Source organism: Monodon monoceros, unplaced genomic scaffold (genome assembly GCF_005190385.1).
Source record: "Monodon monoceros isolate NGI ecotype Baffin Bay Population unplaced genomic scaffold, NGI_Narwhal_1 Super_Scaffold_17, whole genome shotgun sequence".
Lineage (NCBI taxonomy): Eukaryota > Metazoa > Chordata > Mammalia > Artiodactyla > Monodontidae > Monodon > Monodon monoceros.
This window is the reverse complement of record NW_021703773.1, coordinates 22714026-22731058: the sequence shown is the minus strand read 5'-3', so window position 1 is coordinate 22731058 and position 17033 is coordinate 22714026. Positions and strand designations below refer to the sequence as shown.

Sequence of the window (17033 nt, the reverse complement as noted above, 5' to 3'; positions counted from 1 at the left end):
TATGTGGTGGAAGAGACAAGCAATCTTTACGATCCAGGGTTCCAGGGGCAGTGGAAAGCCCGGGGATGAGCCGGTGCTGGGCCTGGGGTGGACAAGCGACCTTTAGAGTTTGGTGCCCACGGTGGCGCGGAGGGAAACGTGCATTTTGAAGTAGAGAATCTCGGAGCTTGGATTCCAGTTTCTCCTCTTAACTGTGTGACATTCAGGCAAGTTAGTTTGTTTTGAACCTTAGCCTTTTCATCCGGAAATGGGCAAAGAAGGTAATAATGTCCAAAGACCTTAACGCAGGGTTGGCAACCAGTAGGTTTTAATATATTAAAAATCGTTAATCAGCATCTATCTGCTCTCACTCCTCTCCTCTTACTGCCCTTCGTGTCATTCGTTACTGGAGGAAAATTACTGTAGTGAAAACAGCACTGGCGCTGGTAGATTTGGTAGTCCTGGCTCTGCCACCAAAGTACTGTGTGACCCGAGGGGTACAGAGCTGGTCTGCAGACCTCTGTGGTTCCTGTGAGGGAAAGGATCTGCTTTGTTTCCTCTTTTTCACTGTAACGAGTAACGCCGTTATGAACATTTACGTAAGTTTGTGTGGACATATGTTTTCATGTCTCCGGGCTGTATCCCTAGGAGTGGAACTGCTGGGTCATATAGTAACTACGTTTACTATGTTTCCATCTTGAGGAACTGCCAGACTGTTTTCCAGAGTGGTTGCCCCGTTTTAAAATCTCATCAGCAGCATATAAGGGTTCTGATCTCTGCACATACTCACCAACACTTGTTATTGTCCGTCCTTTTAATTTTAGCCATCTTAGCAGGTGTGAAGTGCTACCTCTTTGTGGTTTTGATTTGCATTTCCCTGATAACCGATGATGCTAGCATCTTTTCATGTGCCTGTTGGCCATGTGTGTGTCGTCCTTGGAGAAATGTCTGTTCAAATCCTTGGCCCGTTTTGAGAGTCAGTGACTTTTCATATTTGTTGTTTGGACTCCTCTTAGCTTGTTGGGATCGGCTTGTATCCCCTGAAGAGGCGCAGCAGATCCTGCTTTTCGGGTTGGTTGGATTTGGTAGCTGAACAGGGGCTCGGCTCCCAGGAGCAGCGGTACCCGAGGACCACCAGAAATCAGAGTCTCTGTGCCAGTCCATAGGCTGTTTTATGCTGAAGTGACAAGCAATCCCAGCATCTCAGTGGCTGAACACCTTAAGCGTTATTTCATCCTCATACAAAGTCTGTGACCCAGGCTGCTTCAATCTTATGGTGCAACTCTGGGAACAACCAGAAAGTTGATCAGGGACTGTTCATTCGCTCAACCCGGAAGTGATCTACATCTGTTCTGTTCACAAGCCCTTGGCGAGACCTCACCCCACGGCTCCATCCAGTGGAGAGGGGTCTCGGAGGTGTGGTCCTCGTGTCCTGGGGAGGGGAGACCTGACATCAGTGAGCACCAGTAATGTCTATGCCAGTCACCAACTCTTTCCATGCAGGAGTCCGTGACCTCTTGTGACAGCCTCATGAAACTGGAAGAGGGGGAATGATTTTATACTCTAAAGCTTTCTGAAGCTATTCTAGTTGGCCCCGTGACAGTGTGAAGCTTTACTTGGGGACATCCCAGTTGATCTGGAATGTGTGCTTCTAATTTGATTAATGGTAAGGAGGTTCAGTAAATCTTTGAATGGGCTCTCTTTTCTGTCTTTCATATAATCATTTCTGCCAAATGTTTCTTCGTGCACCTCCTACGTGCCAGTTACCCTGCTGTGTGCAGGAGGTACAGGGATTAATTGGAGTCCACCCCTGTCTGTTAGGACTCATAGTAAAAAAGTGGAGACCACTATATAGACAAGTAATTATGCCATTGGATGAAGGTATATGCACTTCAATAGCAGTAGGAAAGGACTCTGAGAGCAGAGGAGGAATCCCTGGAGTTGCCTCAGGCAGCAGGAAAAAGCATCCCAGGGCATTCCCTTTCTGTTTATTGTGATAAAATATACCTAACATAATATTCATCGTTTAATACGTTCACAATGTCGTGTAACCGTCACCACAATGTATACCTAAAACTTTTTACCATTCCCCGCAAAAAACTGTACCTGTTAAACACTAACTTCCCATCCCCCAGCCCAGCCCAGCCCCTGTAATCCTTATTCTACTTTCTGCGAATTTGCCTCTTCTTGGTACCTCACATAGGTGGAATCATACGTATTTACCCTTCTGTGTCTGTCTGATTTCACTAAGCGTACTGTTGTCAAGGTTCATCCATGTTGTAGCAAGTATTAGAATTTCATTCCTTTATGAGGCTGACTAGTGTTCCATTATATGAATATATACCATGTTTTGTTTATCCATCCATCTGTTGACGAACACCTGGGTTGCTTCCACCTTTTGGCTACTGTGAATAATGCTGCTATGAGCACGGGTGTACACATATCTGTTCAAGTACCATTCACTGTATAAAAACATTTTATTTTAAATTATTAGATAACACATTCACTGTGGATCATTTAGAAAATACAGGAAATTAAAATTAAAGTCACATATAATGCCACTACTCAGAAATATATTTAGTGGCATTCTTTACATTTAATGATACTTTTTACATTAAAAAACTAATTTCATACCCTGCTTTTTTTCTCTGAACACAATTTTGTGATCATTAGAATTATATAAAATATTTTTAATGACTAAAAGATAATTTTGTGGGTGTGTCATAGTTCATTTTTCTTACAGATCATTTTGAGATTTAATGTGACTTACATTGAGATGAACGTATCTGTACAAATCTTGACTCTGTTATTTACAGAGACATGAAATGACTGCATCAAAGATACCAGGAGTTCAAGGAGCTTCTCATAAATGGCCAGGTTGCTTTGTCTGAAGTTTTCCATGGCGACCGCAGTGTGTGAAGAGACCCCGTCTCTTCAAGACCAGCACAGGGATACTCTTACTTAAAATTGTGCTACAGTTTTCAGAGAGTTTAGCCTCTTTCTGTGCTGCCCTCACTTGGGATAGCTCATTGTTTACAGTGATGCATGATGGGACCTGTTTGCTTGTAGACAGAGTAGCTCACCACTTTGCCCCACCCCCTCACATGAGTCACAGACTCTACCACCACCAAGTCTCATAACTTGCAGAAATTTTCACTTTGGAGACAGAAGTACATGCGCATTTTCTGGGAAGTGCCTAAGGATCACTGATTGTATCAGTCAGGGTTCTCCAGAGAATCAACCAATAGGGTGTGTGGGTATGTCTCTGTGTATATACAGGTTTATAAATATATGGCGAGTGGTTGATTGAGATTTAATTTTAGAAATTGGCTTGCACTGTGGGGGGCTGGCGAGTTGGGATTTTGCAGGGTGGGCTGGCAGGCTGGAGACCCAGAGAAGAGTGGATGTTGCAGTCTTGAGTCCAAAGGCAGTCTGGAAGTTCCTTCTTCCTTGGGCGGCCTCAGTCGTTTTCTCTTGAGGCTTCTAGTGCTTGGATGAGGTCCACCCACATTATGGAGGGACATCTTAAAATCTATGGACAAAATGTTAATCGCATCTAAAAAGTGCCATCACAACATTTGGACTGGCGTTTGACCAATTATCTGGGTACCATGGCCTAGCCAGGCTGACATATAAAATTAACCATCACACCTATCCAAAAAAGTTGGTGTACCACGGGATTTAGCACTCTCCTATATATATGCAAAAATAGTTTAAAAATTATGTAATTTTCCTGATGGCCACTAGAGGGCACTCTGATCAAGGGAAATGGAAGATGTGGCTCATCTGCTGTTTCCTTCTAGAACGACCAACGTCAACCCTGCAGAGACCCTGGGGAACCTCTCCACTCAAGGCCCTAATTTTACAGTTAAGAAACTTACTTTCACTGCCCGGAAGTTTACATTGTAAGACGACAGAGTAAATTAATGATAGAGGCTAGAGTTAGAACTGTGGCTTTTTGACTTTACATTTCATATTTTTTCCATTTTAGGGCATTCTAGTAATTTATATTAATTGTCTGATAATTAATATAAATTAATAGGTAATGATCATTCATAATTTAAGGGAAGTAAGTTGAATATGAGTTATTTTGCTTCTTATAAGTTATCTGTGGTGATGAAATGGCACACATATATTTTGTGTATTGCATGAATTAAGAATCCATATAACTTGTAAGTATGAATTATGAAGTTATTAGCTTTCAAAATACCCAAATTAGTTGATACTGGGTCCATAGCTAGTTTTGGTGAACATTCTAAGGGTTTTGTTTGGTTTTCTTTTTATAAAATACTCCCTTTGAAGGACACAGAGGAGGCTTGTGGCACATGAAGACTCAGCCTGCAAAGCTTCCTTTCTTTTTCCTGAGTGCGTGTGTGTGTGTGTGCGTGTGCGTGTGTGTGTGTGCGTGCGTGTGTGTGCGTGCGTGTGTGTGCGTGCGTGCGTGTGGGCGTGCGTGTGTGTGGGCGTGCGTGTGTGCGTGTGCGCGCGTGTGCGTGCGTGTGCGTGCGTGCGTGTGTGTGTGTGTGTGTGTGTTGGGGGTGGAGTGATTAGGGGAGAGGGGATGCAACTCATGACTTTACTTTTTGGAATCAAGTTTTTCGGACCTAGATTGGAATGTTTGAATACCTTATTGTTAGCAGTAGGCAGTGGGCGTGAAAGGCTGAGTTTTTGGAGGATGGATGGGTGACAGAAAGTAATGATTCCTAGCTTATTTGGAAAATTCTATGTTTGTTTCAAGTGTCTTTTCTTTGTCCTTGTACTTTTACAGCTGAACTCTTGTTATCTGAAGGATGAATTCTCTTGGCTTTTTGTGTCCTTTTCATTCGAGTGGATTACAGTTATCTCACCACCAGGGGGCAAGCGAAGAAAAGCAAAATCAGTCTGACTTTGTCGCTGCAAATCCACTGCAGTGATGCTTTCTTACAGCATACATATATATATATATATATATATATATATATATATAGCAAAGAGGGATTTTATGTGTGTGGGGGGGCGTGTGTGTGTGTGTATTAGCTATATTTGACTGTATAGAATTGCCACAATTCAACTTTGCCTCTTAGAAATCCTCTCTAAATGATTGTAGCAAAAGTAACAGCTTCATTGGGAGTTCTAATACTTTGGGGCTTGTCCCACATGCATATTTCAAACGTGCCAGATCCCCTCTTCCACGCCTGAGATTTAGTCTTAGTCTATTTATTTGGCCACAGAAGTGATCAGGAATGTGGTTACAGTATGTTCTTAGAGACACTGCAGGCTGTAGGTCTGAGGGAGAGCATTTTCAACATACTGTTATTAAAGAATCAGAACCCTCCTTAGCATGCGGGCAGGTCCCGTCCCTGCCTCTTACTGCCCACACTGCTTCTTACTTTAAAGTGAGGTACGTTTGGAAGTTGTCTCACTTGCTATTTTAGAATATTTAGAACAACTTAAAATATATTTTTTTTCAGTTTTATTGAGATGTAATTGACATACAGCACTGTACAAGTTTGAGGTATACGGCATGATGACTGGATACCCGTATAGTGCAAAATATAGGACAACTTTTTAGAATAGGTAAGAAGTTCAGAAAACAGAGGCAGGGAAAATAAGCAACTCATTAAGGATTTGCTATTGGATGAATAATGAAAACAAATACAGAATTGATCTTGCCTGAATCAAGATATTGAAAAATAGCAGGTAAGAGAAATATTTATGGTGGGAGTTTTATTTTCCAATGGATGCGTACGATTTGGGAGAGTCACTTGTATGGAAAAGGATTTAACTTTGGGATGGTGAGTCCTGGCCTGGCTTTCAGCAAGTGCTCTGTTCTTGCCGGTGAGTGGCTTATGTAATTAATTTCCTCATTTAATCCCTGTAAAAAAAAATTTGGTGGATAATGAAGTCACTTGATCTTTTTATGCTCATTACAACACATATTTATAAAAATATAACACACAGATGATTCCTCATTTCCCTAGTAGTTCTTACTGCCTTTCTTGATTTGAAGAAGTATTTGAGAAGTATCGACTGCCCCAGGCGTTCCACAAGACTCAGTCTTAATATATATGTATCAGGGATTTCCCTGCTGGTCCAGTGGTTAAGACTCTGCGCTCCCAAAGCAGGGGGCCCGGGTTCGATCCCTGGTTGGGGAACTAAATCCCACATGCATGCCGCAACTGAAAGGAGCCCGCATGCCGCAAAGGAGATCCTGGATGCTGCTACTAAGACTCGGCACAGCCAAATAAATAAATATTTTTTAAAAAATAAACAAATACATTAATATGTACCAGAGCTGCTTTTTTATTTTTTTAATTTATTTTTAAAAGTTAATTAATTAGTTTGTTTATTTTTGTGGTGCAGTGTCTGCTGTATTTCGAGTGTGAGACTATTAGGACACAAGTGTTCCCATGTTATCATACACAACCACAGTCACATACACGTGGCCAGTTACATATTTACACCAAGCTGTGGTCACTGCAGACCCACACATTCACGTTCAGACAGTCACACACAAGATCACATACAGTCCCATAAACATATCAAGTTACGAAGTCAGTTACCTCTCCCTCATTCACCCAGGCACCTGGACAGATCCAGCTAATAAATACAGTACCACCCTCAGCAGCTCTCATGCTCAACTTACCATGTTGGATCTCCTAGGCCCCAAACCACCCTTTCGCCAAGGTTAGGAAGGAGAATCCACGCCAACATTCACACTGCAAACCTTGCTAGGTTCGAGTTTGGGAGATCTGGAATACTCCCTTCAGCCAGAAACGCTATCAAATCATAAGCTCTCGGGCCTGAAAGTCTCCTGGGAACATCCTATCCCACCGTCAAGGCAGGAAGCCTCTTGCAATCTCCCCAACAGATCATTCAGCTCCTGCTTGCACATCTAGTGACACGGTAGAGCTGCTTTTTTAGACGGAACCTAGCGTATATCAGTTTACTAGTTCCATACTACACGACTAAACTAATTTTTCAGAGATTTAAATGGCATGTAGAAGACTATGGCTTTACTAACAAAGCAAACAGGAAAACTCCAAGCCTTACAGTCTGCTGCTATTAGTTTTCCTTTAATTACCTCCCGAAGTACCTGTTAATGACTCATTACTTATAAAAATAAGTTATAGGTGCTCTGCAACACTTCGTAGTTTCTTTAAGGTTTTTGATTGGGCTGCCACCAGGAAAATGGGCGTGTGACCCTCATACGGGCCTGTGAATCAAATTGCTTTGCGATTTTATATATTTAATGAAGGGTGCTCCAGGGCTGTGTGCGGAACGGGTTAAGCCGAGGTGGAAGAAAGTGCTTTATGACAAAGATCACGTCTTCTTAGAACCTACCATGCTGGCTGCCCGCGTTCTGTTCTTAGCAAATTGGGTTTTAGTCCTGGTTTGTGTGATTTTCCATGCATAATGGTCCCTTTTCATTCACTGCCTTTGAAGCGTGCTTGAGTTTGCAATCATCTCTCCTCGATAAAATAAGTCACAGCAAGTTTCAGACTTCTTTATTTGTCTTGGAAAGAAAACCCTTTTTTCAAATAAAATTACACATGGCATCCCAATATATAAGGATGAAAGCAGAAGGACTCTTTTGGGGAGGAGGGATGAGCTGCTCAGAACCTTGCCCAGATTTCTCCCAGAGGGACCTCGCCCCGACTTCTAGAACTCCTCAGAGCTCGGTGACGTAGAAGATGAACTTGCTTTTGTACCCTCTATTTTCCACTCACTTTTTATACTTGCTCGGCCCTGTCTGTGTACAGAAGCTTTAGTCCACCTTCATGGGAACGGAACTTTAGATCAGGGCTTGGCAAACTTCTTCTATAAAGGGCAAGATAGTAAATATCTTTAGCTTTATGGGCCATATGGTCTCTGTCATAACTACCCAGCTCTGCCTTTGTCACACAAAAGCAGCCTAGACATATGTAAATGGATGAGCATGGCTGGGTCCCAATAAAACTCTATTTACGGACACTCAGATTTGAATTTCCTGTAATTTTCACATGTGATGAAGTTCTATCTTTTCTCAAGCATTTAAAAATGGACAAACAGTTCTTAGCTCCCTGGCCATGGAACTGCAAGCTGGATTTGGTGTGCGGGCCCTAGTTTGCTGACTCCCGCTTTAGTTATTCTGTGGGGATTACTTAAAAGAGATTGTGTGTGTTTAGCTGAAGTTCAGATTGAGGCAGTTGTCGTTTAGTTCAGCTTCTCCGACAATCTCTTTTCTCTTTCTGAGGCTACCACCGTATATGCCTGCTTTGTGCCGCGCAGGCTGCTAATTCCTGACGCAAGTGTTCTCTTGAATACTCTGTGCTCAGATGCAGTGAGATACCTTCACATCGGGGGTTAGGGCATCAACTTGTGCGCTTTGAGGGTGGCGGGAGGGACACAAACGTTCAGTCCATCACACTCTCCAGTTTCCTTATTTCCATTTTCATAAGAAGAGCAAAATGGAAATGAATACTCTCAGAGGGCTAGTGAGTTCTTGTATTTGCTTTTGCCAAGACTGCACATCCTCGTCACCCAAAAGTCACATCCCAATTTGTGACTGAGCTGAGCAGCGGGTTTTAAAGACCGGAAGGGAGCAGGGGTTGAAAAGAAGAAGACGCAGAAACGAGGAGAAAAGCTCAGTTGATTGACGTGCAGGCTGAAATGTACTTCTTCCAGTAAATACCCATGCAGAATTTTGCATCTTATGACTTGTCATATATTCCTCCTACCCAGCTGCCGTGCTAGATTCCCATAATGGCGCAGTTGTGTAACATGTGTGTGTGTGTGTTATAATTGCTATGTTCTTTGCTATTCATAACAACCCTGTCAAGTCAATTGGCCAGTGCTGTTATGGTGTGACCCCGCTGGCTGTAGAGATCAAGACCAGAAGTGTGGGGAGCTGGACAGACTTGCCCAAGAGCACATCACAAGTTAGTGACAGAGCTGAGATTGAAACTAGGCCTGAAACTCATGTCCTGTGTAATTGTCACATCACACTACTTCCTACAACCTCCTGGTGGTTGAAAAGCGCTTGTCTAAACCTTATCTTTGAGGCTGAATACAGAGTTTCCTGTTTCAGCTTCAGGTGTCCTGCCAGCTCTGTCATCTTTGATTGTCTTGCTATTTTGTGTCTCAAATTAAGTGTTGGAGAAATTAAGGGGGGTAAAGCCTTTTTCCTACTAGGATAAAGTCACCATTCTGTTGCAGTCATTTAAGGCTCAGTCCCCTAGGACATTAGGGATAAGCACATATTGGTTAGGAAATTAAAACTGATTCTTTATTGCACTGGCCAGATTTGTCTAAAATAAAGCCCTTTAAAATTTAAATTTTGCTTTTTTGAAATGCTGTTTGAAACAGAAACTTATGTCCAAGAGAAAAACAAAACAAAACAAAACAAAACACAACATGGCTGATAGAAAAAAAATTTTTTTAAAAGCAAGACATGAAGAAGTCATTTTCTAATGATAGCAAATATTCAGGATAAGTATCCAGTTCTCTCAGGGCTCGTATCTCAAGGATATCTTCCCATTTAGGAAATAGAATGATTTTACTAGGCTAGGACTTCTTACAGTGTTTGGAGTTTGGGAACTGCATCTGTAGAACTGCTTCCTTCGGGTTGAGTGTGTTTATCTCATCAAGGCTTGGAATGGAGGCGTCTGAACCTTGGAATGGCCAGCTGGTTCCTGAAGCTCGTGTCGTTATGGGGAAAGACAGAGGGACACGCTGGTCTCCTTGATTTTCATGAGCTGCCCAGCAGGGCTGTGGGCAGCCTTCCATTCTCCTAGATGTTCTGGGTCCGTAAGAAGGGTTGACATAGCTCCCCAAGAGTTGCTTGAACTTCTGGAAGGAGAAACTCTTGGGGCAGCCCCAGTCCTGGTCCCCAGACCTGGATTTCAGTCTCAGCCTTGTCACTCACGGCTATTTATTCTGTCACCTTCACTTTCCTTATACGTGAAATGAGGATGACAGAATCGGACAAAAGTCTGAGGGTTTGTGGGAAGAATTGACACATTGCTTAGTGCGGTAACTGGCACAGAGTCGGTGTTCAATGAAAGGTAATTCACTTTGCCCCTCCTTCACATCCTCCTGTTTCAGGGGGCTCCAGGAGAAAGGGACCCTCAAGGACAAAGGAGACCCAAAGGCCCCAGAACTGGCTGGTGAGCCAGGAGGGAGGGAACAAGGGACCCTGGGCAGCTGAGTCCATCCTGGTCCTTCTGAAGAGGTGCTGCTTTTGTGGTGGATGCAGATGGAGTCACCAGGTAGGCAGGGAACTGAGCGACTGCCTGTATCTGAATCTGGGCTTCTCCATTTACATTGTGAAAGCTTGCATTTAAATATCTACACATCATAAAATCAGATGCTGGCATGACTGTACAGGTTTAGTGCATGTTTATCCTTCTTGACTACAATTGCTTATTTAATTGTTTATCCTCCCCACATGACTTTAAACTCTGTGAGGGTAAAAGGACCATGTCATCTCATAGTGTATAGTCACTGGTGAATGAATGTGGAACACAGTACCTTGCCCAGAGCCAGGAATATAATATGGACTCAACTCATGCTTGTTGAGCAAATGCATTTTTTCTTACTTTTTAATTGTGTGATTTATGTAAAAATTGAGGGCTAACCTAATACAGTAAAGCATATAAAAAGTGTACTATCTTTAAGTGTACAGTTCAATGATATAGTATATATAAAAAAATATATATATACACACACATAGATACATACCCCTGTAACAACCAACCACACTGAGATATAGAAATTCCTGGCACCCCACAAAGTTCATCTCTAGAGGAGGGGTGTCTGTATGATATATTCTAATTTTAACATTAAAATTCATTTACTCAGCTATATTTTCTAGAACACTTACCATGTTACATAGCATTATACTACATACCAAGGGTGATAACTACAAAAAATAAGATACATTCTGCCCTTCAAAAGCCTCTTGATTTGGTTTGCAAGGTAGGACTAAACCTTAAGTAATCCAGTAACCAATTGTTTACCAAAATTAGCACTGCAAACCAATGGTTTCTGGATTTTATTTTTATTTTATTTTCTTAACGACAGAATTCTTTCTTCAACTAACACTTACCTGGAGCCTTATATGTAAAACAAACAAGCAAGGGAATGTTTCGGTTGAAGCTGAAATAAGCACTCACCACTCCCACCCAGGGGCATTTTGCTGCCACTGTTAAGGGAGCTGAGAGAGGGAAAAGATTAGGGTGTCTGGAGCAGCTAGGGTCAAGCCTAGACCTGAGATTGGATGTGAATGGTGTATATACCCCAGGGTGGGAAGGTGAGGGTAGTTAGAGGGCCTTCCAGCCTGGGAGAGATGCTTGAGGAAAAGGAGCCTGCGGTCTGAATGGTCATGGGAGCACGTGCACGGGCAGGGGTGTAGTGAGGACCAAGGGGGACACGCCTGGAACAGCCAGTGCGAAAGGGTAAAGGGTCTCTAGGAAGAGAGTTCTTCCTCTCCCAACATTACATTAGATTTCCTCATGCCTTTTGTTTAAATTTTACTCCAAACAAAGAGACGTTATCTATTTTTCTTTAGATAGCCAGATCACCCCTAGAAAATACCTAAGGAAGGGGAGTTACATTTGTGGACCACTGGGGTCATGGGTGGAGAGTCTACAGTGCCAGGTGATACCATGTCTGTGAGCCATTTGAAGACTTCAGAACTCTGAACAGACATCTTAGGACTGTTCGAAATGGAAGTTGCAAAGAAAGAGTGCAGAGACCAAAAAGAAAGAAGCACTAGAGACGCATTTATATTTATAGAATCTAATGACACAAGTGATGGTGTGAGTACTGAGAGTACTCCTAATTATAAATAGGGAGGCTGTTAAAAGGCTCAAATGTACTGAGTCTATTTCTTCCAAGGCAAAGAGAGCTATTTGTTCACCTCTCGGAGAGGCAGCTGCTGCCCCAGGTGAATAGGTTGTCATTAAGTGTAGTTAAATGACAGCTTACTAAATGGATCCTACTACCTAAAGCAGTTCTGCTTTGCAACGACCCTGTGTGTCAGCAAGGTGAGCTGTCCCACACTGATTAAATGATGCTCTATCTGGTTCTATAAAAGAACCTCAGAGTTCAAGAGATGGAACTTTAGAAAGTAATCATGAAAAATAACTTTGTTGTTTTTGACAGCAAAATTGTTAATTGCAAAGAATATTTGCAATTCTTTGACTACGAAATTCAATCTTTTTGTGATTTAGTTCTACAAATTCAACAGATGTGGGACAAACATTTATTGAGAGCCAACTGTGTACCAGGTACTATATGGTGATGAAGAGAAACAGTCAGTGAACAGAACTGTGGACGTTCTTGCCCTCATGGAGCTTATATTCTCATGTAGTAATTCCAAACTGCTTCCGCATTCTCACCGACAAGGTGAAATAACTACTAAAAAAGTGTAAGCAATTCATTTGGCTGAAGTATCAGTGGATTTTCAAGTACATAAAATTGGGGGAAGGTAAAGCTATTAAGAAAGAAGTGTATATAAAAGTGAATTCTAGCTCATCATGTTCATACACATGTCCACTATTTAATAGCATAACAGAGCTTTTTCTCTGCCTTAATATTTCAGGAGAGTTCTTTCAGAATTATTAACAGATCGTTTTAACTATCTCATTTCATCTGGAGACTAAATAGAATTTGACAGCCGATAGCCAAAGTCAAGTTAAATGGACAAAGTATATAAATATCAATGATGTAAAGGTGTGTAATCCATAGACTAAGAAGGTCTTGGGTAGCTTTCAGATTAAAAAAAAATGTATCTGTAAACACTTTAGCCATGTCTTTTATGTTTAGCTATTAGAGTAAAGATGTATCTGAAACCACTAAACATTAAGTGACACAAAGAAATATTGCAGGGTAATAATGCTGTGGTCCAGTGGCTAAAATATTCTTACTTTTTCTGATTTCTTGTGGATTGTAAGGGAGCAGAAGCTGAGAAGCAAATGAGAAGAAAGAGTTTAGGGAGTGTTTTGTGAGGATTGCCTACCTGAAAATCAAACAAAGTAAACATGTTAAAAATAATCAGCACACATGTTCCTCTCTTATTTATAAGAAATAAATGCGGGCTTCCCTGGTGGCGCAGTGGTTGAGAGTCCGCCTGCCAATGCAGGGGACACAGGTTCGTGCCCTGGTCTGGGAAGATCCCACATGCTGCGGAGCGACTGCGCCCGTGAGCCATGGCCGCCGAGCCTGCGCGTCCGGAGCCTGTGCTCCGCAGCGGGAGAGGCCACAACAGTGTGAGGCCCGCGTACCGCAAAAAAAAAGGAAGTAAATGCTGCTTAGAGAGGGCTTTTTAAAATTATAATATTTTCCTTAAATAGAAAAGCACCAATATTAAAAAAAAGAGAAAAGATTAATTACCCAGCATTTTGTTTCGAGTTTTACTTTCAAACCCAAGAATTCTTGCTTGTTTCCAAACTTGGTGCTAAGGAATTTTTCTGTTCCAAATTCAAAAATACAGAACATGATTTGTCAGTTATTTTCACATTTCTTAAATTTAAAATTTAAAGACAATTTAGCGAATAACGGTGCAAAGAAACTGTATACTGTTCTTACAGTATATAAGAAACAGGGATGACTCTCTGACAATCTAAAAGGGACAATAAGAAATGTCCACCACAGCTAAATACAAAATAGAAAGTAATACTTACAGAGAAGTACAGCAAAAGTGATACAGGAGTCCAGAAGAGGGAGAGACGGCTTCCAGGAGGGAGAATGGACAAAGGAATATCACTGGCTGGATGGACTTTACACCTACAAAGCTGGGGAAGGTCATTCCATCCAGTCCTGGAAAAGCTTCAGTAAAGCTTAAACCAGGTAGGGAATGGGTTTAGGGAGATTGGAAATAGGAAGAGTCAACAGTTCAATTTTTCTGGATTGTTGAATGTGCCACACAGAATTCTTAGAAATGAGGCCAAAAAGATGGAAAAGGGACACATTCCAGGTCTTTGATGCCAGACCAAGTAGACTGAATTTTATTTGCTAGGAAATCAACAACCATTTGGGGTTTCTAAGCGGAAGCATGATTAATCGGGAAGCACTTTTAAAGAGAAGAGTTGTAAAGTCAAATGCCTGTAAAGACCAAGTAGTTAACTAGCAAAGCAGAGAGGATGTGGCAGAGAGGGTGTCTTTTCTAGGGGGCTGTGGCTGTCCAGTGCTTTAGGAATGCAACCTCTCACTGTTTACTGCTGTCTTGTGCATATGTGCTTTGTTGTCCCAAATCACGTTTTGATACCATGTGTGCCCATTGACACACATTTGCAATTATTGTTTTATATAGTTTTTTTTTTTTTTTTCGGTACACGGGCCTCTCACTGTTGTGGCCTCTCCCGTTGCAGAGCACAGGCTCCAGACGCGCAGGCTCAGCGGCCATGGCTCACGGGCCCAGCCGCTCCGCGGCATGTGGGATCTTCCCGGACCGGGGCACGAACCCGTGTCCCCTACATCGGCAGGCGGACTGTCAACCACTAGCGCCACCAGGGAAGCCCTCAGGCCTTGTTTTTCTTGACTTTTGTGGTTGCTGATCTTTGTTTAGTGATTTTTCTGAAACGATTTTGTGAAGCCTATATTCTTTGTCATATGAAGCCATTGATGTCTTTGGTTAGTGTGGTGTTCAGTTAGCAATTTTGAAAGAGATTTCCTTAAACTTCTCAAACCAAAAAATAAGAAAGAAAGGAAAAGAAAAGAAAAAAGAAAAAAGGAGGCGGAGGGGGAAGAGAGAGAGAGAAAAAAGCAAAAATTAAATAGCTAGTAGGCTGTGTGTGTTTGGAGCATGCCTTCAACACTCACCATGCCGTTTACAGCTCTGCCCTAGTTTTCACTTCCTGCTTGCACAGAGCCTGAAAGTCAGTTTGAACTGCAACATTAGGACCTTCTCTGATCTTTTCTGCGGGTATACCATGCATATGAACTTTTAGATTCCCAGGAACATGTAGGAGCTTTCAAAATCTTTATTTCCCAAAGTATCTCACTCTTACCAGGCTTTTTGGTGCGTCTGTTGTTTGTCACAAACAGTATCCTTTGCCCCAAGTGGCAGCAGATAGTTCATTTGCCTTTAAACCTTTTTGACAAATTCCTCTTGGGTACTCACCTCTTCACTCAGGGAGAGTTCAGAATTAGATGAAGTAAACATAAGACCTTTGCATCTGTCCTTCAGGGAGTCACCAGGCAGGTCAAACATAACCATAATTATTTGAAAACAACGTCTGCTCTGCCCCTTCCAGCACCATGAACCCACACCAGGGAAGTGGGTTGTGTCTTCAAAACCACCATTGAGCTGGGTAAGGGGGCATGGGGCTAGGGAAGTCAAAATGCCACAAATCCCTCTTACTGACATTTAGCCACTTTTTTCTTGATTATGTGTTCACCTGGTTGCTGTAAAGCTTTAGAGCAGATAAAGTTGATTCTAACAGTTTTTATTAGCTGTTTTGTGGAGGAACTGGCCCATGGAATTCCCTCCTCCACTGTTTTCACTGTTGTCACTCATGTACTTTAAAAATATTATATATATAAAACAAAACGTGTGCGAGCTAAGTGCCAATACCTTTGGTATAGAGCAAATTGGAGAGGAGAAAGGTTGAATGAGAAGAAGGGAAAAGGAAACTGGGGGGATATTGACCAACCCAACCTCAGACACCAAACACAGCACAGTCTTCTAGAAAGTTATGCAGTCCATGTGTCTGTTCTATTAGAGGAACAGGGTTTGGTTGCCTGTAATAGAAACTTGGCTAATACTGGCTCACACAGATAGGAATTTATTTGAATCACATAACGAGCAACCTGGGATGGATAGGCAAGGGCTAGGGAAGTAGCCCAATGATGCTGTCAAGAACACAGGCCCTCTTGGGGGCTGTCATTAGAACATTGGCTTGCACGTCCTCTGTTGTTGCCTTTTGATCTCAAGATGGCTGCTGCAGCTCCAGCTATCTCCTGTGCATTCAAGGCAGAGAATTGGCACGAGCCCTTTTCCTGGTGTTTTTGTTTGTTTGTTTGGTTGGTTGGTTTTAAGTTGGGACAGGAAGCTGTCCTCAGAAGACATCTTATGTTTAATTAGTCATGAATAGGTCACATGCATGTTCCTTTCAGTCACTGGCCAAATTACCATGACAAGGTATGATTCTTTCCTTAGGGCTGAGGAAGGGCCTGTGCTTCAAGAGATCAAAGAATCAGGGTTCTGTAAGCCAGGAAGAAAGAGGGAGGGTAGCTGTCAGGCAATGGACAGTGGTGGCCACGGGCAGAAACTAGGAGGGGTGGCAGATAATGGCGGGAGGTGGCTGCTTGGAAGGTAAAAATTGGAGCAAGCGCTCATCTTTATTGGGGGAGCAAGGGGGTGAGAAATGAAGATCAGGAAAACAAAGTGTCCAAGTTGTTATTTAATGGGGGTAAAACCCGAAAGGGTCGACTCAGCTGAAGAAAGCCGAAGCCCATGGCATTTCCAGAGCTGGAACAGGGGCCCGGAGCCCACGTCAGGGCCCAGATGGAGCAAATGGAATTCTGCTGAGTGCCGTGTTTCTGGCTCTAGTTTTCGCCTGGTGGGAGTTTACATTACATTTAGAGCTGGCAAGCAGTTTCTGGCAGGTGTGGCAATCTCCGGGCCCTTAGACAACCAGTCAACTCTGGGTATAAACACAGTGTGCCGGGGCTAGCAGATTCCAGCATTGAACTGGAGATTGGGGAAGGGTTTTTCAGGGCCAACTTGGGAAACTGGCAAGAGTCCCAAATTCAGGAGGAGCCAGACTTACTGGGCACTTAGCAGGACAAGAGCTTGGCAGCAAAGCTTAGGGGTGAAGCCCTGTTATTTGAGGGAGTGGAGGCAGGCTGGGATTAGGGAGCTAGGAACCCTTTGATTAAAGCTGGGACTTTAGGGAGAGACTGGTAGCCAGCGCTACCTGATGTAAGACCCCTGGGCGGAGCTGGCTCGGGTTCAATGCAAGGTCTCACATCTCGGGGTGCGATTGGTGGTGGGAATTGAAGATTTGGCTGAGGCTACTACAGACAGGGATCAAGTGGTCCCACTTTGGGAGGGAGAAGAAAAGATGTAGCTTCATAGAGGATAGATA

The 17033-nt window shown here is 42.7% G+C and overlaps 1 protein-coding gene across 1 annotated transcript in view; it reads left to right on the top strand.

Moving 5' to 3' along the window:
• The window catches only part of STOX2 (storkhead box 2), a 207960-nt gene that overhangs the window by 33516 nt on the left and 157411 nt on the right, over positions 1-17033 (top strand). The gene's annotated exons all lie outside the window — the stretch shown is intronic.